Genomic DNA, 26,175 nt, shown 5'->3' with positions numbered 1-26,175 from the left:
AGCAGGCTAGTTATAATGAGAGAAAAAAGCTGGTCCCAGGCAGCCAGCAGAGCTCAGGCCTGGCTTCCAGTCTGCTCTAGCAGCTTTTAAAACGAAATAAATGAATGCATTAAAGGCTTAATCTGCAGGGAGAGGAGCTGTGTGCAGAGCCCTGGCCATAGCCCTCCTTCCAGATAACCACTCCTTCCCAGCAATGTGAGCTGTACAAGGAGGCAGGGAATAGAGGCGGGGGGAGAAAACTTCTGTCACTATTAAATGTCAAAGCACAGGAGTGTATAGCCAGGCTGGGCAGCTTTCCTGGGATTGTGCTTCATGCCCTCCAGGGACTGAGATCCCCGAACACCACAAACACTGATTGTAGTAGTAGTAGCTGGATCCAGGCAGGAGGAAGGGGGAGCTCCACTTACACTCCCCATTCACTGATCATTCACCGGTCCTGGCTTATCCCCCGATGATCACAAGGACCTAAAAAGCCATATTCATTGCCACTCTTCCCTCCTCTGTGTCCCCGAGCAACAAGTGAATGTGAAGAGAGCTGCAGGTTGTCAGATTGCGGTGACATCTATCAGGAATCAGGTAAGGAGTGTGCACTTATTGGCAAGTTTGTGTTCAGGTAGATGTATGTGACTAATGGCTAAGTGACAGGACAAGGGAAGTGCTGCAAACTTTTCACAGAGCACTGACTGCCTGATCATAGCTTGTGATTCAACACCTGCACCTGTCACTAAACAAGGGACAAGCTGTACAGGTGTGATTTCACATCATGGACTAACATGCAGGGGAAGATATTCACATCTGAAAATAGTTCAGCAGCCAAATGATCATAAGAGTTTCAAGTTGTGGATATATCAGAGGTGATGACAAATATAGATCGAAAGTACACAGATGTTGTATTAATGATCAGGTACATTCGATGGGAATCGATTCTGGACTTGTGTTTAAGAATTCCATACATCCCATATCCCACAAAATTGGCAGCAGATTTGAGATTCTGCAAAGAACCTCTGCAAGACTTTAGTATTTTTTTTTTGTTAAATATACACATTTGTGTGCGATTGTGTACAATTTTTAACAGTTATTTTAATATAGTGCAAGCTAGAGCTGTAAAGATTTTCCTTTACCTAATATATATTACCTTTACTTTTACTTCAAATCTTTTAGGAAAGTTTGTGAAAGTGACACTTCATAATCTGTGATGCAACCCAATATTATTATTGCGATGATCCAAAAAAAATTATCCATTGTTTTTCAATAATCTTAGACACGATTGTGCGATTTCCTGCCATATCCAATCATTGCTATGAAAACAGCAATGTGGTGTAAGTTAGACCATAATACACAACAGACAGGGCTGGACTGTGCACATGGAGAGTCAAACAGATGTCAACGTTCGTCACAACTTTGGAGAAGTAAAAGTGTTAAATGCTGTTGGGACTGGCCAAGTCTGGTGACATGAACATTACCCAGAAAACCTACCAGTGGAATGTATATGAGAAAAGTATGTACCCTATAACACAATGCTTGGGTCATGTGCCTATTACATGTGCTCCATAAGACCGCTTACTTTCTGACAATAAAAGACTTCATTATTTGCACACAGTGACTATATAGAAAGGGAAATAAGTTCTACAGGATCACATGCATGAGTTCATTTAGCAAACGATTGCCTAGAGGTCAGAGCTGTGGAATAAAGCACTAAAACTAGTGTTCGAACCCTGGAAAGATTGCGGGAGAATGGTAGATAGGCTTTCCCAGGTGATGGTGCAATCTGTGCTGCCAATACATCTGGTACCCCGATAGTTCACCTTATAGCTGTATTTATTTTAAACATATGCTGGTATTACAGATAATAGTAGAATTAATACAGTAACAGAATTCACAGTAAACCCTTTATTATTCCTTTTAGGTTGTCTTTGTTTTGGAGCCTAGAATAAAATCTCCTACATACATCAAAACACTGAATTTGCACATCCAAGGTCAATACCTAAAAAGAGTAGCAGCCTGCATAAGCTGTAGATTTATAGCTATAATACGTTTAACACAGGGATGATTAACTATGTTCTTTTTTTTATATATCCTTTTGTGCTCTTCTTAGCTCAAAGGAAAACTTAAGTTTCCCCTTTTATACTAGAGATATTGTGTAATAAAATACCATGCCTTCTTAAATTGCTGGTTGTAACTGAACCCATGTCAAGTGCTACAATAAAATCTGAATGTTATTAACACAGCGGATGTCAGCTGAAACTGTGCCGCACACCTTTGTATTTAGTCTGAATGCTCAATGACTGAGTTTACAGAGAGAGTAAATACAGTCCTATCGCTTCATGGAGATGACAAATTAAATAATCTTCATACAACAGTAACTGTATACATGTATCCAGAACAAAAAAACACCTTCCACTTCCCATTTACTTCCTTTGATTTGCATCATTTTTATGTGCTTGGATTCACAATTTTGAGCCGTGTAGTAATTATAGAGAAAAGTTGTCATTTTGAACAAAAATAGATCTTCATTCAGTTTTCCGGTGATAATTTTTATGACAGATTTCAAATTAGACACACATTTCTGTTTTTAAAACCTCTTCCATTCACCTTCTATTAATTGTTAACTATTATTAGTATACATAGTGATGACTCACAGTAGTAACGCTTGAAGTGAAACCTGCTTTGCAGGAGCTTTTCAATGGTTCCCAGTTCCAATTGAGGGGGTTAAATTATGTTAAAACTGAGATATCATCCTTCAATAAAAAAAGACTAAGGTATCAGAGCTGGGATTTGCTTCAGTACAATTTTTACCACCATTGGATCAAAAATGTTAGCAGTAACATTTGAATTTTAATGCGATTGGGGGTACCTATGGGTAACTGCTGTCTCATTTATTACCACTGTTAATTTTTTACTGAAAAACATTAGATACAAAAAACACCTCTATGCCGAGATTAGAAGACCAGCGCTGCCATCTGTAAAATTTTACCACATCTTGATACATGTATATTTTCAAGGTTCCACATATACTAGTTGCGTGTTTAAGATGAAATAGTGCTTGAAGTGTCAATAGTTTAAAGTTTATAGAAATATTGTGGGAGCTTCAGGGAATCTTGTTTGCTGGCTTGGCCTACGAGCTAGCAGTTAAACATTCCAATGTTGGTATATAGAAGTTAATCTAAGAGGTCAGTACTAGAACATCATAAAGCTAGAATAAATCCACAGTTCTTTGATCTGCCGCTAATCTTCTTGAGTTAGGTGCCAGTGAACACAGTGATTATAGAGTATCAGATTGTTTTAGACTATCTTGGGAAAATTTGGCTTAGGTATTAGGACAACATGGGTTTTCTGCCTGTTAGTTACTTTATATGATCACATTGTTTATACATTTGGTATATTTGGTCATCATGCACATTTTTTATTTGTCTTCTTTTTGATATGGAAGCTTGGCAGTGATGTGGAATAACTCATATTGTTCATGTTATTATTATTATTATTAAACAGGATTTATATAGCGCCAACATATTATGCAGCGCTGTACAATAAATAGGGATTGCAAATGACAGACTAATACAGACAGTGATACAGGAGGAGAGGACCCTGCCCCGAAGAGCTTACAATCTAGTAGGTGGGGGAATTTCACACACAATAGGATGGGAGATATGTAGTGGTGGGAAGTAATGGTAGTTACAATTGACAGAAGAAGACGGGTAGGCAAGTTTGAAAAAATGGGTTTTGAGCGCTCTTTTAAATGAGCAGAAAGAAGGAGCAAGCCGAATAGGAAGAGGAAGACCATTCCAGAGAGTTGGGGCAGCTCTAGAGAAGTCTTGTAACCGTGCGTGTGATGAGGTTATGAGTGAGGAAGTCATTAGTAGGTCATTCATGTATGTGCATACAGTAACTGCATCTGTTTAGAGTTGTAAAAAGTGTTTGAAAGCAATGTTTTTAAATAAAGATGTGATGCTACTAGATATTTTGAAAGTACATCCAAAGCCAAAACTATTTCATGGCTTGGAGAAGAGTCAGGTCTGTTTTATATTGTTGTCTTGGTCTTCAATCGGAGATGTCACAATTTTTGTCTTGGTGACCATTGTTACCAGGACATACAGTATAATGATAAGAGAATCCAAAATGCTACAGTTGTCCCCATAACTGGGAGAAATTAGGTGACTCTTTCCTACGGGGACACTTGGCATAGTGACACTTGTGATGTCACCAGCAAAAGAAATAGATTTTAAACAGTATCATTTGAATCTGTAAAGAAACAACATTTTAGACAGATATTATTAAGCATTTACTTGTGAGTTGTGGGAAACAGTTACAATACTTGCCTATGCATCAAGTTTGATAAATAAGCTGATATTTTACTCTTAAGCCACCACAGCAAAATGACTTTAGCTTCTATCTGTAGCCATAATGCAAAGTAAATGTGTAAAGGTTAATGGATCACTGCTTCCTTTAATGCATGGAGCTCTGTGATTAACATTTCCATTCCTAGAGTGCAGTGTTCAGTGAAACCATCAGTAATACATATGATCATGTACTTCCGAGCACAATTAGAAGAACATTAGAGGGAACATAGTTTTAAAACCACTTGTTTGCAAAGCCTTATTTTTTTTCTATTCTGCTGAAAGGAAGTTCACCATGGTTTCATATATCCTTACAAAGTTTCAAAGGTACATTTTTTTGCAATACTGAAAGACTTGGCTTTCTGTGGTTCTTTATCAGTAGAGTGTATCAACCTTCAGAAAGTTGCCTCATGGCTCTGTTTCTATGTGTGAGTCAGGATTCCAGAGCAGCTAGAGCTTGATGTATTCATGACCATGCCTATGAATGTGATGTGAAGGAAACAGAGCCGAGGAATCCCTATCAGTTACACTGAAACCCATATGGTGTTCTTCATGTCCCAGTCTCTAAGGAATACATGAGCTCAGTGTTTCGAGCCTGTCCTTCTGAATGACTTACTTTATTTAGCCTCTTGACCATGGTTAAAAGATGCTAATAAAGTCTTTTGCTGCACACTCCATGCTGGTATGTAAAGGGTTGTGCGAAAGTTCATTGATGGTTTACTTTATTCTTCAATTTGTTACATAGTTTTACTCCCTAAACACTATAATTGTACTACATAGGATAATTTGGTTCCTATCAAGTTTAATAATTAGATTACTTATCTGTGGAGGTTCAAATTCACAGATGGCCGGGAAGTAGGTATCAAAACCTACTATGTAAATCTAACAGCAACAACTTGTTATCTGCCTATTACTCTGGGACTTGTGCACTCTATGGTGGGTTATTATGGATAATTTAGTATTGTACAATGTTGTGCTGACTATAGCTGGTGATCTAGAAAAGGAATGCAGACCTTGGTAGTCACAATTATACAGCAAGTTTATTTTCCAGGAAGTCATGAGTCTGTCTTGGAAAATGGTATGGAAATACATTTTAGATGGGGCAATTGACCATGCAATGGATTGTTGGAAGAAACCTTAACGCAGTGCCTTCCTTCATTTATTATTGGTCACAGTAGACATTGTCTCTCCCCCAAGCTAACCTTCTGTGGACTGATAACTACTATTACATACTGCTGTCTAAATCTGAGAAAACTGAGATTTTTAAAAAATCTTTAAGTTTAAAAGTTCAAGCTACTTTTTCTTTAGATTAAGTCTACTTGGATATTTTCTGCAGTATTAAAAACCCAAAATAAACACTCATGTTTAAAAGTTCTATTGTTACAAATGTGCCAGTACACACTAGAAGCTTTATTTATAAAACATGGAATCTGACATTCCCTCAAACATTCCATGGTGGGAATCAGTTTATGCCATTGATACACATGGAGGTGGTAGATAGAGGGAATGTCTGGTTCCCTGTTTTATAAAATAAGACCTAGGTGTATTTTTGGGCATTATCTGTTTGACTTGCAAAGAAAATATGGTGTTGGTGACTCCTACAGACTGTCTTCAGATTTACATGGTGAGCCTGCCAAGTCTATGGCATGACGTGTTGCTATTTGATTTTATTATATATTATCCCTATTGACTTTGCAAACAGTATGACCCCCTAGGTATTGTACACCTTACTGAGGAGTGTATGTAGAATATAGTGTATGGATTAACACTCTTTATCTATTAAAACATTAGGCCCCTCAAATGATCACATTATTAAAGACAGACTTCAAGATTAAGAGCATTTTGTTATAATAATCCACTAAGGGTACTTTGGGTTTTTCTCTGTGGCTCTGCATTTCATTTTTTTTCATTTTTACATTTCATACTTCATTTTGTAAGGTGTCCACATCTGCAAACATTCAAAAATCAAAATACCCAATTTTATTTGTAGCACCATCTGAAATCCCAGCTTCAACTGGAACACCCTTTTGTGGTGCCACACAGAGTGGTGTAAAGCATTTGTCCATGTTTGAATTGAAACAAATTCCTATTATAATCAGTGGTGGTTGTATGCAATAAATTCCATAATCTGTAGATATGCACACAACACCAGATAAATATCAGTCCATAGTTAGTAGCAACAAAGGTTATTGACTTTCAGTCCACAGCTGAGAATATGTTGGATTTTACATACCCGGACCTTTCAAGAACCAACCTACATGGTTAACCTGTATTCCATTACCTTAATGAAGTGCAATTTTTACTATGTTTTTTGTCTAGGGTAAGGCAATTGAACTGTATTGAGGTTTGTATTACAATATGTTTCTAGGAAAGCCTCTTAGATTAAAAAAAAATCTTACTTTGGAGGTAAAGGTTTAAAACCAGTAGTGAGCATTGTACATTGTATACTCAGCACATGAAGCTCCTGAGCTGTTAGTTTAGTCTTACCATAAATAGGAAGATAATATTCTGGAAGCCACAAACACTGAGAAATCTTTATATACATTTTTCTTGTACTGAAGCCCCCACTATTTTTATGGATGTGTGTGTGTGCTAGATATAATCCAAACACTCAAATATGTTGTACTCTTCTTGGGATAACAAGCATCTATAAAAACTTAAAAACTTGACTTATTTCCCATAGCCTCCTGGGAATATGGAAATTACCCAATATAGCAAACAATGCTAAAAAACGGATTGATCTCTGGAAATTTTGAAATCCTCTATGGCCATCCAATGACTGTAAAGCTGGAAAGTGCTATGTAATCTGCAATCAGCACATGGAAGTATTGGGCTAATACCCTAAATTCTGATACCTGTTGTTATTGTGTGTTGTGCTATAAAGAGGAAAGCCAGTAGTAGTTGTTAGGATTGCGGGTAAGACTTGGAAATGGAAAAGTATTGATTACTATTTGTACTTATTTGTAGAAGGCAGTATTCACAATATATGTCTGTACTAGAGCAATTTAGTTAAAGGGTTCTTTATCACCATCTACTGGCAATTCATGGAATAGCAGCTTTTTAGGCTTTTTATGTGTTTGTTTTTTATTAGATTATATTTTATATTTTATTGTATATTGTTTATTATATTGTATTTTTTATTATATTGTGTTTGGTATAGATTTTTATATATATATATATATATATATATATATATATATATATATATATATATATATATATATATATATAATATGTCTGCGTACACATTACAACTAAAACAGAGCATTTGTTTCAGAAATTAGGTAGGAAGGCTATTTTTAAAATAAACAAAAACAGGCAAGGCAACAAGATACTTTTTTGTGAGATTATATAAAATTTACATAGCGCTCTATTCATAAATTATTCCCCTGTCAATTCCTCTGAAATTTGCTGAAAGATGGTCAAATCTCTCTATATTTCTCTTTTTAGTTCCTATTAAAACAATGACTCGTTCTGCCACCTAGTGGTCAATCTCAAACGTGTACAGCTGTCACAATAGGAAATAAGAAGAATAAGCAGATTTTATGAAAGAATTTGGAGTGAATTGACAGGGGAATCATTTATAAATAGAGCCCATAATCCTAATAAAGCAGTAATAAAACCTTTGTATCAGTAACCAGTCAGGCTGTTACTGGAGCACTGCATGGTGTATGGAATATGTAGTCTTATTGCTGTTGCAGGACATAGAGTTAGGTCCATAAATATTTGGACAGATACAACTTTTTTTCTCATTTTGGTTCTGTACGTTACCACAATTAATTTTAAATGAAACAACTCAGATGCAGTTGAACTGCAGGCTTTCGGTTTCATTTCAGTGGGTTGAACAAAAAGATTGCATAAAAATGTGAGGAACTAAAGCCTTTTTTACACAATCACTTCATTTCAGGGGCTCAAAAGTAACTGGACAATTTTAAAAGCTGAAAATAAATTGTTCATTTCTAATACTTGGTTGAAAACCCTTTGCTGGCAATGACAGCCTGTAGTCTTGAACTCATGGACATCACCAGATGCTGGGTTTCCTCCTTTTTAATGCTCTGCCAGGCCTTACTGCAGCGGCTTTCAGTTGCTGTTTGTTTGTGGGCCTTTCTGTCCAAAGTTTAGTCTTCAACAAGTGAAATGCATGCTCGATTGGGTTCAGATCAGGTGACTGACTTGGCCATTCAAGAATATTCCACTTCTTTGCTTTAATAAACTCCTGGGTTGCTTTGGCTGTATGTTTTGGGTCATTGTCCATCTGTATTATGAAACGCCTCCCAACCAATGTGACTGCATTTAGCTGGATTTGAGCAGACAGTATGTCTCTGAACACCTCAGAATTCATTCGGCTGCTTCTGTCCTGTGTCACATCATGGATAAACACTAGTGTCCCAGTGTCACTGGCAGCCATGCACGCCCAAGCCATCACACTGCCTCCGTCATGTTTTACAGATGATGTGGTATGCTTTGGATCATGAGCTGTTCCACGCCTTCTCCATACTTTTTTCTTGCCATCATTCTGGTAAAGGTTGATATTGGTTTCATCTGTCCAAAGAATGTTTTTCCAGAACTGTGCTGGCTTTTTTAGATGTTTTTGAGCAAAGTACAATCTAGCCCTTTTATTCTTGAGGCTTATGAGTGGCTTGCACCTTGCAGTGCACCCTCTGTATTTACTTTCATCCAGTCTTCTCTTTATGGTAGACTTGGATATCGATACGTCTACTTCCTGGAGAGTGTTGTTCACTTGGTTGGCTGTTGTGAAGGGGTTTCTCTTCACCATGGAAATGGTTCTGCCATCATCCACCACTGTTGTCTTCCGTGGACGTCCAGGTCTTTTGGCATTGCTGAGTTCACCAGTGCTTTGTTTCTTTCTCATGATCTACCAAACTGTAGATTTTGTCATTCCTAATATTGTAGCAATTTCTCGGATGGGTTTTTTCTGTTTTTGCAGCTTAAGGATGGCTTGTTTCACCTGCATGGAGAGCTCCTTTGACCGCATGTTGTCTGTTCACAGCAAAGTCTTCCACATACAAGCACCCCCCCTCCTTCAAATCAACTCCAGGCCTTTTATCTGCTTAATTGATAATGACATAATGAAGGAATTGCCCACACCAGCCCATGAAATAGCCTTTGAGTCAATTGTCCAATTACTTTTCAGCCCCTGAAATGAAGTGATTGTGTAAAATAAAGGCTTTAGTTCCTCACATTTTTATGCAATATTTTTGTTCAACCCACTGAATGAAAGGTGAAAGTCTGCAGTTCAACTGCATCTGAGTTGTTTCATTTAAAATTATTTGTGGTAATGTACAGAACCAAAATTAGAAAAAAATTTTCTTTGTCCAAATATTTATGTACCTAACTGTATGACCCATTGCTGCCTCAATGTTAAACTTGTAGCACAGTTGTGTTGATTTTGTGACCTAGGTTGACAGCTGTAACAATATGCATGGCCTATTCTCCGTTCTCTGGATTTTACAAGTGATGCACTTAAGTGCACTACATTGAAGTATAACTAATGGAAAAATCTATTATTTTTTACATTTGGATGAAATGGAAAGGCATTAGAAGCACTGCCAGGTTTTATACTGAAGTCATTTGAAAATATAGCAAATTTAAATCCACAATTTTGTTTTGCCTCCAAAATAGAAAAATGTTCAAATGGGAACACTTGTTCATGTAACAACTGTCTACACAAATATCTCCTCACCTTCTGTTAACCCTACAGACAGTAGGCCTAGCAAAATCTCCCTGAGATAAACATGGTAAAACACATGAGTGGCTTTAATACAATTTTTTTTTTCATTCCAAAAAAAAAAAAAAAAAAAAAAATATTTTACCCTAGTTTTACACTTCAGGTAACTTTGTTACAATAGTTGCAATAATAAGCTGTTTTATAAAAATGTTGCCTTTAATATGGTGCATCCTAGCAGCATTTAATTCTTAAGTTCATTTCCAACGACTTTCCTCGGCGTCGTTGGTTACTTTTTTACGAACGATTTTTGCCCAATCGATCGTTCGTCGTTCGTTCGTCGTTCATTTTGAACGATAAAAATTGGAAGTGTGTACGCAGCTTTAGCATTTAACTTCTTTAGTTGGCTTTCCTTTCTAGCAAAATTTCCACACTTCTCAGTATGCTCATATTTTGACTAGCCCTAGAAATAAATGGCAGTTACTGCAGACTCATACAGCAGAAAACTATTTGTCAGGAGGCTACACTCATTCTAGGAAACAATGTGAAAAGTTTACTGAATTTTCCTACAGGGATTAGATAAAATCTAAATCCATTGGCTTTGATGTATTTTTTATATTAGATTAGTATTCTTTCTAAAAGCTGGCCTTCAGATTCAGCAAGATCAAAAATGTAATACTGTACATTGCAGCTTATCAGTCTTTAGATGTGGTGTCACATCCTTGGTTTTCCCATTTCAGTCTAAAAACATTTTCAGCAATTACGAAAAGTTCCTTATTGACAACCATTGTTCCCTCTGTAGATACAGTAAATGTGTGAAAGTAGCAGTCCAGAGACAGTAGGCTCTGATTTATTAAAGCTTTCCAAGGCTAGAAAAGATACACTTTCATCAATGAAGGTGATCCAGCAAACCTGGAATGGATTTCTTAAAATTCATTTGCTATTTGGTAGCAAATGTTTTTAGTCCTGGATCAGATCATACCAGGTTTGCTGGATCACTCATCTTCACTGATAAAAGTGTATCCTCCCCAGCCTTGGAGAGCTTTAATAAATCCAATGTGTTATCTGCAGGATTAACAGAAAAAAAATAAAACAAAATTTAAAAAGAAAACAAATGCAGCCACCACATTTAAGGACTAGTATACTGCAGTGTATTCATTTTGTGTGTTTAGATACACTTTAAAGCAAGGCTTAAGTCTGGGTGTCTGTCCCTCTCACAGGAGCCAGCTCTGAACCCTATTAAAAAAACTAGCTTTGTAGATCAGTGTACTGAAACATTCCTGGCAAAGAGCCAAACATACAATGCATAAAGATTAAACAATATATTATATTGGATGCAGTTCTTGCAGACATTATTTGGTTAATTAATTTGTTTATGCTTGGGCTCTTACCAGCTTTGGTGATTCAGTGACTGACAGTCTTGGTAATTGCAAAGGAGAAGCTGGTCAAGTTCAGCACTGTGAATTGTGAGAAAATTGGATAAAAGGGAAGGTAGATTTTCTGATGAATGAGATTACTGAGAGCTGAAGAAGAGGTATGAGGAGAACGATTACATACCCAGGGCCTGATTTATTAAAGCTCTCCAAGGCTGGAGAGGATACACTTTCTAAAGTGATGCTGGGTGATCCAGCAAACCTGGAATGTATTTCCTATTTGTTAGCAAATGTTTTCAATCCTGGGCCAGATCCATTCCAGGTTTGCTGGATTACCCAGCTTCACTTTAGAAAGTGTATTCTCTCCAGCCTTGGAGAGCTTTAATAAATCAGGCCCCTAGTATTTAAAAGGGACATCCAGAGTTCAGGTACACCTAAGACCTACCCAGATACAACCACTCACATGTCTGTATTCAGTAAGATTGCCCTTACAGGTGTACACCTACTCTGAGGTGTGCTTATTGAGTTAAAGGTAGGTAGATGAGGTTTCACCTAATATTTGTTTATTTTTTTACATGTTAAAAATAAGAGCCATTTAGCTCATGTTTCAGTATAAATGAATTTAGTAAATGAGTGTAGGTGGATTGTGAAACCTCCCATTCTTCCTGGATGCAAGTACTAGTTTATATTATAATATTTGATGCAGAAGTTTGGTGGGAAGTGTCAATAAAAAATAATGGGTATTCATAAACTTACAGTTTATTTTTGTTTATGTGAAAGTTCCATTTTGGGTCACATACACTTACAGATTGGTGTAAACCCTTTTAATTATTTATGTGATTATCCTATGTATCTTTGTTTCATCCTTATTTATGTTGACAGATGTCTCTTCCTGTTGCTCCAGTGTATACATGTCAGCAGAAAATAACAAGGTTTAGCTTGTTAAAATACTTCTTTTTGACATATCAGCAGTTTTTATGGTAACATTATGATGACACTTTACTTTGACACACATGATGTAGATTATTTCTGAATTTTAGGTATTAGAGGGCTACAAATCTAGTCTTGCCCTTCAGTGGCACATTGAAACCTATTAGAGCCAATCGTCATTCACTGTGCAATAAGAATCTGCATGACAGGCAGACTGCAGAAAACCGTCTCTAGTTATCTGGTGTTTATTTAGATAATGCACTTTGCTTATTCAGTGTTTTTTAGAAAATTTATTACAAATTTAGGCATTCCTTTCATGGCATGAATTCACCAACTTCTATTAGGCATTTGTTGGAATAACAAGTAAACTAATAGCGCACATTTTGAATGCACTATATTACGTCAATAAAACACACAAAACATTATTAAATTTATGTAGTAGTGCATATAAAAAGTTTAAAAAGACCACAAGGGTTAAAATAAAGGTTACATTAAGTGTTAGGTGAAGGTTTAATTGATGAGAATTCAGGTAGGGGTTTAGGGCCCAAATATTCTTATTAAAACTTTCACATCTATTAGCTGTTTTTTTAAATAGTGTTATGCTAAGTATGTTGAAAATGTTCAGATCTGTTTTTTAATGTGTCTATAAGTGCAAAAGTGGCTATTGATAATAATAGCAGCTTAAGAAAATGCTTTACAATGCACATTGATAATGCACATAAATCTCAGGTGGAAATGTGTAAATCCTGTATAATGAAGATAATGTATCAATATGGAAAGCTGATAGGTTAAGGATGCTAATAATGTTAAAAACAACTTATATTTATAAACTGCTGGTATGGTTACCTGAGCTCTGTCTTTCCTTTAGCTTCCCACAATTTTTACATTTTCCAGTAATCAAGCAGAGAGTGGGAATTCCAGCCCTGTAGGCCAATAATTCTGCATTGCACAAGACCGTCTCCACAAGTTATACAGATCATAGTTTAGCTTTTTGACTGAAGTTTCACTTTAAGCCAAACTATATTTAACTGTCACACTAAGAAAATGGCAATGTTATGATCTTCAGCAATCCTTTATTAGTCATCAAAAACATGTTTGTTGTTTACCTTTAGTTGGTCTGAAATCAGATGACATCATGAAAATTACTGCCTTATTGGGACCATAAAAGTCCAAATAAACATTCAGTGTATAACAGCTAAAAATTTTCCAGGTGCATCAAAACAAAAGGTGTGTAAACTCTTACTGATTTTGTTCTGTAGAGTTCAGCCATAGCTTGTGGCAACATTTGTAAAGAACAACATACTCTAAAGATGGACCCTTGGTCTCTGAAAATGGTGGTATTTCTACAACGTTCCAACACGTTCATATTTATAACTATGCAATCAACAAATCTCACACTTCTTGCTGAGTAAAGAGCTCTAGTTCTCACTAATCAGAGAGTTTGTTGGAGCTCTGCAGAGAGACCATTGTTTTTACAAAGAGAAAGCATACTGCCAGGGGACAACCTTTTGTAAATATAAAGAAATTTACCTTTTTGCAGACTTTTTGTTTTGATGCACCTGGAATGTCTTTAATTGATTTAAACCAAAAGGTAAGCTTTTTTTTTTACTTATTTTTTTTTTTAAACATGATCAGAAAAATTAAAATCTTATTTCTTTTAGATTGGTCAGGTAGGGTAGTAGACAGTGATTGTACAGTACTCAGACTGTCCATCAATCCATTATAATTTACTAATGGGCTTGTGAATGACCCTTACTAGGATCACCCTGAGTTTTTACATAAATATATAGAATATCTGTAATATTATTAATTCAAAATATCCTTTACTAAGGTATGTCAGAACATTGATATGGCTTGATTTATTGGCCCTGATTTATGAAAGCTCTCCAAGCCTGAAGAGAATACATTTTCAGACGTGAAGCTGGGTGATCCAAAAAACATCGAATGGATTTTTGAAAATCATTTGCTAGCAAATGTTTTGAATCCTGGACCAGGTTCATTCCAGGTTTGCTGGATCACCCAGCTTCACTGATGAAAGTGTATTCTCTTCAGCCTTTGAGAGCTTTCATAAATCAGGGTCATTAACTTGTTTAAATAAGGACTCTACACTTCCGTAAAGAGATATCTTGATTTCAGCATAATGAAACTAGGATTCCTTTGGTTTTACCCTAACACATAGGGTCTCTTATAACAGGGAATGGATTTCACTTTCCTATCTCGAATATACACACACGGCTGCTCAAGCAATGTTTTCCTTCCCATAAACAATATTTCTATGAACTTGCCAACCAGTTTTGCTACTTAAGGTCAATTGCTCAGCACAGCCTCCTCCCTCTGTGTATGTCATAGCCCTCTCCTCTGAGTGTCGTTTCTGTGTGTGCTGGCTCAGCATTTCTGCACTCCTTTACACATTATATTCAAGTAGCAGTTGGGAAAGTAGCAAAAGGGAGTAACTGAGTGACAGCCTCGAGTCTGCTGGGGCAGCTGACAAACATCCAAAATGGCAGCACCCAGCAGGAGCTTTAGACTTCTACACAAGGAGGCCCCTTAATGTTAAGTGCACACAAAACCTCATTGGAAAAAAGGGCCATTAAAATATGACCTGGTGATTGTGGAATGAAGGTTCTTTTTTCCTGTTATAGGATGACAACACTTTTATTGGATACTTTCATAAAAGAACATAGTCTAGGTCTGTTGTTATTACCATGAATAAACCCACCATGCGTCCATTCATTTAGTGGGGGAATGGCTGGGTTCATTGTACATTCAATAGACTAAACACATTTATTAATTTGCCAATAAATACAAAACTATATCTAAACCATTAGGTTTAAACTACATCTGCCTGTGGGTCATCATTATTGACAACTTCACACCATCTGTCTTTTTATATAATTCATTAGAGCAGTAATGAAGGTCCATGAATTTCCTGGGCACAGGTGTTGTGCTTATAAAAACAATCTGGAATTCTGGAAAATTTGGGGTCACCTAACCTGTGCAAGGAAAATGTATGCACATGAACTGAACAAAACTAAAGTTACGTCTTATTCTAAACCTGGCTAATATAAAATTAGAAAATATTTGAATCATTTCACAGCTGTGCTTTTTGCACTTTTAATAACTAGTGGGGTCAGTGTTGATGGGTTGTTTGCTTCAAGCAGGTTCTCAATTTCTATACAGTTCTATTAGTTCAAATGCAGCTCAGCGGAATGCCAGCTTTCAAGCAATAAATTCTAAAGCTCAGAAGCATCTCAAAATGATGCTCTTGGTTACCTTACAAACTGCCTAAACTTATGCTGATAATGGCTTTGAGGACCTCTTGCCTTTACCTATGAAGTTAGGGTAAACACAATTAGGATCAACAAAGGCTAAACATTTAGGATTTTTCATAAGCATGGTCATAGCTGGCTTTGTTTAGAGTGGAACAAGGTTCTGGTACACAAGAAGACAGTTCTAGACTTTGCAGAAGTTCTTTATAATTTTTTTTGCCCTTTGCTCTAAGTATGCGTGCCAACAATATAGCCAAATATGATGTTACTCCTGAACATGTGCTGAGATGTACAATCAGATTGTAACATGTGTAGCGATCTCAATATCTCTTGAAGACTCGAGATATTGATAGCATTATCTTGACAACATTAATAACATTATAATCATCATAAACATTAAATAACAAAATGGCATTTACAGTGAATGTAGAATTTATAACATAACTAAAGTTTACTTTTTAGTTCCTTCTGAGCAACAGGAATGTTCCTAAAGAAAAGTATAAAGAAATAAAAAGTCAAGTATTCATCTTTACAAGTTTAATAGATCTTGATAAACTGTGCTTTGAGTTATAATGTGGAGTGGTTGTGCCAGAGTGGCAATTTCCAGTTTGCAGTAAAGAGCTGAAGATTGGAATGATATGCAGCCTTCTCATGACTTCAGACTTTCAGCTGATGTACTTTTATAGATCTTTTTAACAAACTAGTGAGTAAAGTTGCAACAGAACTATAAAGCATTATACTTTCAAGTTACAAGCCTGGTATTTACAAATCAATGAAAACATGCAGTTTTATGTAGAAATTTTGTTGTACTTTATAATGTGTAGCTAAATTTAAGCATTTCTATATTGCAATGGTAGCGCAGCCAGTAGATAGTTCTGATAACCTAAAAAGTGCACACCATTGATTACATGGACTAAAATAGTGGATGTACCTATTATATTAAGGAAGACAATATAGGTAGTAGATGGGCAAAACAGAACCTTATCAATACACCATATTTATTTAATACAAGCAGAAAGGGTAGCCTATCAAAAACTAACATTTTAGCTATTTTGGAAACCCTATGGTTTCTAATATCACACAGTAAGGGTACTTTGTTTTCATATTTATATAATTTGTTGCTTTTTGGTATTGTATATTTTGGGTAATGAGTTTGAACTCCCAGTTAGAGTTAATTCAGACCACCTAGAATATGAATTCCCATTGGCAACTGTGTAACACTGTGCTTTATACCATTTCTTTAGTAAATAAATATTACATTCTTGGAAAGGATTTCTATTTTAAAGTGGAGATTTTATCCTATGTGATGGGTTTAAGTGAAAAAGAGTCATTGGTAAATGTCATATGAAAGTACTTTCTTTTTGAGCTAATCAAACGATATCTAGGTATGTGTGTCCCGGAAATTATCAGCATAAAGTATACAGAGAAATAACTTTTTACCCATGTTTTTATACTTACAGTGCCGCATGGGATGATAAACAGAATCATTTTTACTTATCTTTACCTCAGACAGTTTGACCCATATGCTTGATATAAACCTAATTTATAGCTAGGCTTTGTGCTTGCTTGATCCATGAACTCTTTCACAGGCTGTACATTAGAATTTCATTCAAATGAAATGTAAGGGGGCATCACATTATATCACTGCTCAGAGTCCACCAGTAGTGACATTTTATAAAGGGGCCAGTATTTGTCAAATATGATACCTAGTAAGAAACCAAGACATTCCTATCAGTTTTCTTTGTTTGCAAGATATAGTTTTTAGCATAAGATATCTGGCAAATGGAAATAGTAAATTGACAGTGTGACAAAAAAGGAGCAGATTAACGGAAATAACATTAGCAAAGCAGCTAATATCAAAATGAAATTACATAATAAAACATTGCAGAAAAATAACAAACCAGAATAATCTCGAGGTCAGACAGAAAGCTTGTGTGTGGGGCTGTTCATGATGTAACAAGGTATAGAAAGAGCATTAATTAGAAAGGAAAAAAAGAGTGGGAAGGAGGGAAAGGAGGGGAGGATGAAAGCAGCGATATAGAATATATTAAAGAAAAAGGAGAGGTCAAGGCATGAAAGCTACCAAAAGGGGAGTGAAAGGATGATAAAGGGCAAATAGGAAAGAGACTTCTAAGCTCCAGCAATGATTTGTTTCATAGTAATAAAATATGATTATTCAAAATGTGATCTACAAGCCAAGAGCAAATCCTACTACCCTAAAACAACCAATCTCAATCCAGTTTTTTTCACACGCATTCAAGTTGTTCCCATTTATATGCCTGTCCCATATAATATGTGCTACATGTTCAGTTTGAAAATTGTGTCAAAATAGTCAGAATTCCCTTTACTAACTAGTTGCAACTTACTTTCTAACTAGTACCAATTGGTAGAGCACTTTGCTTCTAAGGCCAGTGGCACCAAAACAGTTCAATAACATTTTCACATTTTAATCCGTTTTAGCAGATCAGTCCTAACGTTTGCTACTATGTGTGCTTGTTGCAGGTTCTCCCGACTTTGTCAAACTTTACCCTATAGTAGAACAGACCTATGGAGTCACAAATTATCTGGACTATGTTTTCTCTTGCCTTTAATTGTCTAGCACCAGATTATAGCTTTGCTTTTCAAATGCTTTGTGTTTTATTGGCTTCTATATAATGACACTGATAACTTAATAGTTCTTGGTACCATTAAAATACAATCATTCTGTACCAATCCTCTGCTGTTCTTTGTAGTGATATGTGAAAAAATCGATTAAGATTGGTTGATTCTGCCAAGGTTTTCTCTTTTGAGGTTGATTGGTGTAAAGTACACATGTTATCAGTCATGAGTCATGCCACCTATCTTTAAGGAGAATTAGTAAATGCTCTTGTAAATTGTTAATCAATTGTCCTTTATGCTTTACTGATATTTTCATTTTTACTGCTGAACACGTGCATCTTTTTATGTATTAGTTGAGTATTAGGCCAACAGTTTTTAAAAATGATTTGACTATGCACAAGGTTGCTTTATAGCATAGGCACAAGATTTCTGTTAATATTAATAATATTATTAATAATAAACAGGATTTATACAGCTCGAACATATTAGGCAGCGCCATATATTAAATAGGGGATAGCAAATGACAGACAGATACAGACAGTAACACAGGAGGAGGAGAGGACCCTTCCTGAAGGAGCTTACAATCTAAGAGGTGGGGAAGCAGCATACAATAGGACAGGAATCCACGCTGACAAGCTCAAAAACATTTTTTACACACACCAAGTTATGTTCTAGAGTCTTTCACAGGCCACGTGGTCTAAGGCCAGGTAAACTACTAGTATGGACTACTAGTATGGGGAGGAAGCAATTACACAGGAAAGCATAAAAACTCTTAGGACTTAGTGACCCCAAGACTGGTGGGATATTTTCTTTTTCATAATTAAGCATTTAAAAGGAAAATGATTTAACTTGTTGTAAAAGTCATCATACCCCTTCATTTAAATACAGATAAACTATAAACATGCAAGTCTCAAATATGTACTTGTTTGTATTTGCTAAACTGTGTACATATTTAAGTACTGATATTTTAAAATAAATATACTGTACATAGGTGCTTGTGAACACTAGTGTATAGGTTCTCCTGGCATGCGTGTCTCCATGAAGCTGATTCACAGAATTTGGCATCACCATCACCAAATGCTTTGTGCTTATAGCACTGCTTTCTCTTTAAGTGCTGTAAATCTGGCCATATGATAGTTTACAAATATAGATTAGATGAAATGTTTCTCTATTATACAATTCAGCGTACCATCAATGACATTTTGGTACAGTATAGCACAAAGAAATGGTAAACACCGGACACCAACTCCACTGTCAGTCATACATGTAAGCATGCATCGAAGAAAGCAAATAGTGGATGTAAACACATAATTAGCACCAAAAAAACTGTACGATATGATGGTGTATGGAGTTTAATTTACCCAGCATCTACTCAAAACATTTTTATTCTCCTGTTTTTATAATTCACCTCTATTTAATAAATATGTTAAATATGTTACTGGATTACAATAGATTACAAAATGTCTACCATCTTCAGCAACAAATGAGCACAAAATAAAAAAGACAAAATATCAAGATTTTATAGGTTTTATAAAATAAATAGTGTCAAAAGGAGCTGTCTATTTTGTAGAAGTAGCTTGATATTCTTCTGTTATATGTGAGAGCTTTGTCTACCTTACATAACAGATCAGATGGACATTTGGGCTCACACAGCTTTCATGAAAGTGGATATTTATGGCTCTGTGCCAATGCAACAGTTTGGTTTAATGAATGAATTAGTGTGATGAATGCTAGAGGTTGTCACTACAGAGTAATATATCAAGAGAAAATAGCTCAGACTGAGATCCTGGTACATGAATGGTGTAAAATGTTAAACCTCTCAAAGACTATCATTGCTGTTTAAAAAAAAAAACAATTTGTATCACACAAAGTCTATTAGGAATACACAGCCTAAATAAATCACGAATCATTAATATACACATTGATTTAAATGGCTAGTAAACCCAGAATGGTTAGTGGTATCCTGCACAGCAATATCAGAGATTTTACCCTTTACTGCTATGGTGCAACGTGCCCACATTTTTTATATTTGATTTATTATGTTTGTTATATTTGTTACGTTTTTTAAATCTTAGTGTGCCTGTAAAAATCTCTTAACAAAAATTATAGAAAATAAGTCTTTTGGTACTTTTTCTTGTGCTTTCAATTTCTTCTCTACTCAAGAGATCCTGATTATTTTCATCATTCAGCACACTGTGGTGTGTTGGATGTTTGATCATCTTCTGTACTCTGTCTTTTCTCCCATTGGGGCACAAGACCCCCAGACCCACCTAGAAGACTCTCCAGGCATTAGTTTTTTTTAAATACGAAACTGATGGGAAGCACGGGCAGTTAGATAGGTATGTATAAAGTGATATATTTTCCATACAACTTTTTATTTTATCCTTTATAGTTAGTGACAGTGTTTTTTTGATTGTCCTTGCAGCAGTTTGTGTCTCCACATCCTCCCACAAGCCCATAGCAACGGTGCTATTGTCAATTGTACGCATATTCTAAATGATGGGGAAAGTGACAACCTATTCTTGGGCAAAACAATTATATGGAACTAGAAATGGTGATGACAGCTTGCTTCTAGACACTAGTGTGTGTTTTTTCTAGCATCTGTCATCAAATAAATACAAATTTGGTGTAAAATTAGCTTTCCGATCTACATCCATTTTTATTTTGTAGAAAACACAAATGTTGTGGATTACCAGGTGCCAAGGCATTTACATTTGACTGTTGCAATACTAAATACTGCTACACACAGCAAGGAGCTGTCATTTCCCAATAATAACTTCCTCTTCAGATCTCTCATAATATCACAGAGTACTCTCTCTCATTCCTAACGTGTATTGTTTATCTCTTTGGGAAAGCCACTTCCTTTTGAAATGATTGTCATAATATCTTGAAAGTTCAGAGATAATATTACAATATAATAGTACAATCATTTGTTTTCTGTTATCACTTGTCAATCTGAAGAGTGTATTCATGTGTACAGTTATCAAAATCTGAACTTGAAAGCAATGATTAATCACATGCTCTCTGTATTTATTTCATACATACATGCACATGGGTTCATAATGAGAGAAAAAATCTACTAACTATATAGACCCCCAAAAAAGGAGTTTAGACCTAAAGTACCTAAATATTTGAGCTGCAGGAGTAGGGATTTTCACTATCAGATTTTCAGTAAGATGCTACTTTGATAGCAATGCAGCAAGGATAAGGATGGCAGCCCCAAAGCCTGCACCTATAAAACTAAAGCTTCACTTTGAAAAACAGGGATCCGGCAGGTCATTATTGCAGAAAAGGACATGTAATGTCCTTTTTGCAACAAAACTTTTTTACCTGCCTGATCACTGTCTTCATCTGCCGATACCTACCCAGAATGACCCGGCTTCCCCTGCCGCTTCCATGAATAATTGACTTCCTGCCTCACTGCATGGGAGTTACGTCTTTCCGGCCCAGCCAATCAAGATGGTCAAAGACCATGAGAAGATTAATAAAATGGCGGTTCCCACACTGGAGCGAGGACAGATGAGTGCAAAAAATTGCAATCAGGCAGGTAAGGTAAGTTTTTTGCAGAAGGAAAATAGCCTGCCCTACCTGCAATAAAGGACCTGCCTTGACACAATTTTTAGTTTTAGTTCAACTTTAAAATAATCCAGTAATAGCAACTTCTATTACAATAACAATAGGTCAAAGTAGGTATATGAGAACTAAGTGTTAGGTTGCTGTTTTGTGTCAATTTTAAATTTGGTTTTGCCACATGGACCCCTGCATCAAAAACTGGCAGCATGAAAAATGTATTACGTTATTATTATGTTGTGTTTATAGCTAGTGGTCCAGCAAAAGGCATAATCCTGTAAATCACAAAAAGGCATAGTCCTGTAAATCACCCAAAGTTTTCAGTCCTGTCTGAAGCCGGTCATCTTGGCTATGCAGGTGGAGTCAGGCAAAAAGCATTTACAAGCCTGATAAGCAGCCCAAACAACCAGCTGAAAGAGTGTACCTAGAGGGCTTTTTTTTTAGAGGGCTAAAAACTACAGCTAATTGCATAAAAGAGGCCAAGGGTTGTCATCCGGCAACAGGAAATTGCTGTTAATGTCAGGATTCTTAGGTAAGAAACTTTGCAATATATTTAAAACATTTTGGAATTTGGTAGAAAACCCCATATTTATTGTTTAATAATTTAGGGAGTCTGAATTTTATAAAAATAAGAAATCTGAAATTTAGGGAAAGACACAGTCAAATCCTTTTACTTTCACAGCTAAACCTCTGATTTATATACCATAGCTGAAAAACACATTGTCCTCTATCTATCTGCTTAGAATAGCTCAGATAAAGAGGTTGCACTTCAGAGGAGATCCACAGGTAGAAATATTTATTAACACATAAAAACACTAAGAAACAAACAGGATAACCAGTGTCCTCATACTACTGGGCATGTGAATGGCATCCAACTTTAGTAATAGCTGTTGAGAGGTTAGATTGCACTCTCTTTCAATGCTGTGCATGGGGACTGCGGGCATGCCTCTTTTGGCCAGCACCGGTGACTGGGGCAATGTCCCTGATTCATCATTGAAATCCGCGATCGCGGGAAGCGCGATAATACGCGCGACCCGCGATCGCGGATTACCGCGGTCCGGGACTCGAGTGCGCGCGTCCACTCGCATCCTGAATCTGCCGGCCGGATTCCTGCCATCGAGCTTTTCCGGTTGTTGAATAGCGCGATCGCGCGCGATTCCGGATCGCTAATACGAATGCGCGACCGATAATCCGATTTTGTTTGATGAATCAGGGGCAATGTCTTTTTCAGGATTACCAAAACGATCTACTTTGCATGTAATTGTACGCTTCATCTGTGTTTTCAAATTTACAACCCTGGCTCAACTACAATCCACTAGATGCAGAACAGTAAATTGTAATTTTTAAGAGATTGGAATACACTGTGATACTCTCTGACCCAACTGGCACTTTACCTTTCTTTTCCCAATTGAACTTTGGGCAAACAGTTTTATTATACAGCTGAAGTGTTTTTGTTTATCAACTCTTTTGCCTGCCAAATGATTTGTAATTGTGTCCTGCTAGTCTTGTGATCAAGATAATATTAGTACATCTACATTATAGTACATCTACCAAATGAGGACACCGCAGTACAAACATAACAGGGGTTCTATCCCCTTACCAAATCAACAGGAAAAAAATTACTTTTAGTTATACTTTAATAACTTCATAAGAAAAAGTCACCTCTACCAAGACCAATGTCCTAGCATTTTTAGAAAGGCATTTTAATTGCAGTCTCCATATTTCTTACAGTCCAAGTTTTAAAAGTATACCTATAATCTACACAAAAAATTATATTAAATGAATCTTGGAACAAGCTGCCTGTAATAAATATACTGTACAGTACGGTGTTTTTACATTTTGAGAGAGGTATGAATTGTTCTTGATACATGTATTGGTACACATGGATGCAAGGTAAGTATTTCATAGTAAGATGAATGAATACTTGAATATTAAAGTGCAAGTATATAGATAAGGGATATCAACATGCATTTTCAGGGTCTGTGACTCAAAGTATACTAATTCCATACACAGTCTGACAACAAGCAGTCTTTTAGAAGGCAGCTACTGTAGCAATAGCAGCACCATAACAGGTCCATATATGTTTCAGTTTCTACAACCTCTGTATCATATATTGCTAATCTACCAAAACTGTGTAATGGAAAGACTCACTTTAACAATCAATCATTTATGTCTTTCCAGGCGGGCCTTTTCTCTGTCTAATTGTTTGGGTACATGCATGTCCTTTGATAGTGATAAGTAAAGTGTCACAAACCAGGCTAATGCGCCAGAGTATTATCTCATTTACTAAACTATGTAAAATATACATTGAAGGAGATATTGCTATGTGAACAACCTTTATTCCTTTAGCAAACCAACTCCAATGACACAGTACTGAAGGCAATCTGTCAACATTAAATCTGTCATTTTCAGAAGAAAGGTCAGTAATGACAACCTAAAAGTTTCTCTTGACTTTAAAATTCAGCATTAAATACAGAAACAGACTGATTTTGCTTAGCAAAACTTAGTTCATATGTTTTAACTGCTATTATAAGCACTGTGGGATTTAATCTAAACCAGCGCTGAAGCTGTACACTTAATTCAGGAACTAGATACATTTTCATTAGAAGAACAGGAAGGAAGTATCATGAAATGTGTATTAAAACTCTCATTTATGTCCAAGAATCCAATAGGAATCAGACTTTGCTTGATGGGATTAATTTTATTACATCCAACAAAGCTATCTGCAGAGCATATTGATGACAGTAGGCAACTGTTTTTCCAAATATCTTGCATATCTCATGTACATGCAGCTTCTGTAGCAGGGATGGATGCATTAATACAACATATGACCATGACCTGAAATGCTGAGTCCCTTAACAAGTAACTTTCATTCCAAGTTTTACCAGTAAAAATGCAGAAATCTGCTGTTCCTCAGCATTATCAACCACAGTTTTCCAACTTAACCCACATTTAGTTTCTCTTCACTTAGCTTTTTTTTTGTAGTAGGTCCTCAGCTTCTGCCAGCTATTTTTTTTTTCTGCCCTCACTAAGAAATCACCAACCTTGCGGATAAAAGGGGTGTGTTCCTCTGCCCCAAGAGCTACTCACAGTACATGCGATAGTAGCCTCTTGTAAAGTGCATGTGCATTGTGGTGAAAATGTCAGCAAAAAAAAGTGTATATTCTGATTTTAGTGTGCTGCTGTTTGATAGGCAGTTCATTCACAATTGCCAATCCCCACATGGACCTCATGAACCTCGATAGCTGCAGGTACTTTGGGATAATTCATCCTCAAAGAATTCTAAAAGAACTCTTTTTAAATCTCAAATGGGTTTATTTAGTTTGCCTACTTTTGGATAAATAGCTCACTGTTGAATTCCTGCATTAAAGTTATGACGTTACAGACAAAGAGCAAGTGAATGAAATCCAGCATTCTAGGGATGTCAGATTCTTCTCACTTCCGCTTTCTGCTCTCCCTAGTGTCTAGGTCATCAGGCTATCTGGAGCTCCTGCTGCAAAGGAATGCATGTAATTTTAGCCTTTGGTAATGGTGGATAGAAGATTTGACCTGTGGGGCTTTCAGGCTGCTGAAGTTGTTTTTAAGGTTCACATGCGGTCAATACTGTAAACTGCCCAGTGGACAGTCATGATAAGCTTCCTGGGCTGCTAACATTACTCTAAAATTTTGAGGCCTAACAATAGATAGGTTAGGGGTCTTCAAGAAGGAAAGGGTATCTCAGTGGGGATATATATGAAATGGTCATACATTCCAATGCAATATTCCAATGCAGAAGAAACCACCTTATGTGTATGTATACTTTTTAATACAGAATTTTGCATTTGGCCAAACTATGTAAAAGAATTTATAGATTGCTGAAGTTTGAATCTGTCATAAAAACAATTGCACAATTAGGTGTTCTCTGTGAAATGAACTCTGGTATGACAGAAGTGTTACAGCTTATGAAGGGAAATGACAAAGAACAGTGGTGTACAAATGTTGATACAGGAACAATAATTCTAGTACTGTATTGTGTAACAGCAGAAAACACCTCTGAATGTCACAGAGAAGGAAACCTGTCAGTCATTAGGTGTGCCAGTTATTATAAGGTAAATAGAAAGAGGCCTTTGATTACGGGCAGTAAATCAGTGATTACATCATATCACTGGAATCTGGAGGGAACATGAGTCTCAGTGGAGATATTGTTAATGGGAGGTAATGTAATTTCCTCTCCCACACACATTTTAGGATACAGTAGGTATGGAATACCAATATGGAATTACTTGACATAGTCTAATATTTGCAGATGATAAAACCATTTTATGTCTTGCATTCAGTAGTAGTAGTTGGGTCATGTAGGAGTTTACTACTGGTAGATAAAAGCCCCTTTCCAAACATTGGAATCGCTTATTATCGCAAACACAGATTTTCCATCA

General features: G+C 36.3%; 1 protein-coding gene across 9 annotated transcripts in view; it reads left to right on the top strand.

Moving 5' to 3' along the window:
• The first annotated feature begins 269 nt into the window (after nt 1-269).
• SLC4A4 (solute carrier family 4 member 4) overlaps nt 270-26,175 on the top strand; it is a 138,804-nt gene continuing 112,898 nt past the window's right edge. For 7 of the 9 annotated variants that reach the window (XM_072405365.1, XM_072405366.1, XM_072405364.1 and 4 more), the window contains exon 1: nt 271-576. The gene's annotated coding sequence lies outside the window, so the exon portion shown is untranslated. Of the gene's footprint in view, nt 577-26,175 lie in introns of all 9 variants that reach the window. The other 2 variants (XM_072405361.1, XM_072405358.1) reach the window with 1 other exon arrangement.

The sequence above is a fragment of the Pyxicephalus adspersus genome, chromosome 3 (assembly GCF_032062135.1).
Source record: "Pyxicephalus adspersus chromosome 3, UCB_Pads_2.0, whole genome shotgun sequence".
NCBI lineage: Eukaryota > Metazoa > Chordata > Amphibia > Anura > Pyxicephalidae > Pyxicephalus > Pyxicephalus adspersus.
Note: the sequence above shows the minus strand (reverse complement) of the source record. Positions and strands in the feature narration are given on the sequence as shown.